Source organism: Colobus angolensis, unplaced genomic scaffold (assembly GCF_000951035.1).
Source record: "Colobus angolensis palliatus isolate OR3802 unplaced genomic scaffold, Cang.pa_1.0 Scaffold28, whole genome shotgun sequence".
NCBI classification, from domain to species: Eukaryota; Metazoa; Chordata; class Mammalia; order Primates; family Cercopithecidae; genus Colobus; species Colobus angolensis.
In genome coordinates, this window is record NW_012116043.1 from 8,049,325 (window position 1) to 8,052,191 (window position 2,867).

Sequence of the window (2,867 nt, forward strand, 5' to 3'; positions counted from 1 at the left end):
TGAGATGGAGTCTCACTCTGTCACCCAGGCTGGAGTGCAGTGGCCCAATCTTTGCTCACTGCAACCTCCGTCTCCTGGATTCAAGCGATTCTCCTGCGTCAGCCTCCCTAGTAGCAGGGATTACAGGCATGTACCACCACACCCAACTTAATATGTATATGTATATACACACACACATACATACACATATACACACAAGTCAATTCGGCTTCTTTAAATTTTGACACAATGTCTGTACTCTTACAGTGCAATATAATAGGTCATGAATTATGAATTCTGTTTTTATCTAGCAGCTTCATGTGCTCCACAGCTATATTCTAAACTCCACCCAGGCAATCACCACAGTCCTGTCTGCATTTCCCACGACAGTCTGCACAGTAATAACAAATACTAATTGTTCTTAACTTTTTTTTAAAGCCAGGCGTGGTGGCTCACGCCTGTAATTCCAGCACTTTCAGAGGCTGAGGTGAAAGGATTGCTTGAACCCAGGTGTTCAAGACCAGCCTGGGCAACAAAGTGAGACTCTCATCTCTACAAAAACAAAAAAATTAGCAGGGCGTGGTGGTGAGTGCCTATAAAACCAGCTACTCAGTGGGAGGCTGAGGTGGGAGGATCACTTGAGCCAGGAGGTTGAAGCTGCAGTGAGCACAGCTGCACTCCAGCCTGGGGGACAGAGTGAGACCCTGTCTCAAAAAATAAATCATTTTGGCTGGGTGTGGTGGCTCACGCCTATAATCCCAGCACTTTGGGAGGCCAAGGTGGGCGAATCACCTGAGGTCGGGAGTTCAAGACCAGCCTGACCAACATGGAGAAACCCCATCTCTATTAAAAATACAAAATTAGCTGGGGGTGGTGGCACGTGCCTGTAATCCCATCTACTAGGGAGGCTAAGGCAGGAAAATCACTTGAACCTGGGAGGCGGAGGTTGCAATGAGCCAAGATCACACTATTGCACTCCAGCCTGAGTGCCAGAGCGAGACTCCGTCTCAAAATAAATAAATAAATACATACATACATACGTTTTTTAAAATAACAAATTACTATTATTATTGAGATGGAGTTTCGCTGTTGTTGCCCAGGCTGGAGTGCAGCGGCATGATCTTGGCTCACTGCAACCTCCACCTCCCTGGTTTGAGCAATTCTCCTGCTTCAGCCTCCCAAGTAGCTGGAACAACAGGCATGCCCCACCACGCCTGGCTAATTTGTGTATTTTTAGTAGAGACGGGGCTTCACCGTGTTGGCCAGGCTGGTCTCGAACTCCTGACCTCAAGTGATCCGCCTGCCTCGGCCTCCCAAAGTGCTGCAATTACAGGCATGAGCCATCATGCCCAACCTCAGGCTTTATTTATTTATTTATTTATGAGATGGAGTCTAGCTCTGTCACCAAGGCTGGAGTGCAGTGGCACGATCTCAGCTCACTGCAACCCCCACCTCCCAACCTCAAGCAATTCTGCTGCCTCAGCCTCCTGAGTAGCTGGGACTATAGGTGTGCACCACCTTGTCTCAGGCTTTATTTTTATTTTTATTTTATTTTATTTTATTTTATTTTTGAGACGGAGTCTCGCTCTGTCGCCCAGGCTGAAGTGCAGTGGCGCGATCTCAGCTCACTGCAAGCTCCACCTCCCGGGTTCACGCCATTCTCCTGCCTCAGCCTCCCGGAGTAGCTGGTACTACAGGCGCCCGCCACCTCGCCCAGCTAGTTTTTTGTATTTTTTAGTAGAGACGAGGTTTCACCGTGTTCGCCAGGATGGTCTCAATCTCCTGACCTCGTGATCCACCCATCTCGGCCTCCCAAAGTGCTGGGATTACAGGCTTGAGCCACCGCGCCCGGCCTATTTTTATTTTTATTTATTTATTTTTTTGAGACAGAGTCTCGCTGTTTCAGGCTAGAGTGTAGTGGTGTGAGCTCGGCTCACTGCAACCTCCACTTCCCAGGTTCAAGTAATTCTTGTGCCTCAACCTCCCAAGTAGCTGGGACTACAGGTGCTTGCCACCATGCCCAGCTCACTTTTGTGCTTTTAGTAGAGATGGGGTTTCACCATGTTGGACCGGCTTGTCTTGAACTCCTCGCCTCAAGTGATCTGCCTGCCCCTGCCTCCCAAAGTGCTAGGATTGCAGGTGTGCACCACCATGGCCCCCTAACTTTTGTATTTTTTGTAGAGTTAGGGTTTCACCATGTTGCCCAAGCTGGTCTTGAACTCCTGGACTCAAGCAGCCCTTCTTTCTTCTACATCAAGTATCACATTCGTTTTCCTTTTTTTTTTTTTTTTAAGTTTGCTTTGTTGTTCTTCTCTTTCACTGGATTATAAATTCTAGCCCAGCCCGGTGGCACACATCTATAGTCCCAGGTACCTGGGAGGCTGAGACAGGAGGATCGCTTGAGCCCAGGAGTTCAAGGTCAGCCTAAGCAACATAACAAGATCATAACTCAAAAAACAAAAAGGCCGGGCACAGTGGCTCACGTCTGTAATTCCCGCATTTTGGGAGGCTGAGGCGGGTGGATCAGTTGAGCCCAGGAGTTCAAGATCAGCCTGGGCAATGTGGCGAAACCTCCTCTCTATCAAAACACAAAAATTAGCACAGAATGGTGGTGCCAGCCTGTAGTTCCAGCTACTTGGGAGGTTGAGCGGGCAGGAGGGTCACTTGAGCCCAGCAGACAGATGCTGCAGTGATCCTAGATCCTAAGAAGATTTCATAAGAAAATTCAAGAGGGGAGTTAGGCCAGGTGCGGTGGCTCACTCCTGTAATCCCAGCACTTTGGGAGGCTGAGGCAGGCAGATCACGAGGTCAGGAGATCGAGACCATCCTGGCTAACACGGTGAAACCCCGTCTCTACTAAAAATACAAAAAATTAGCGGGACGTGGTG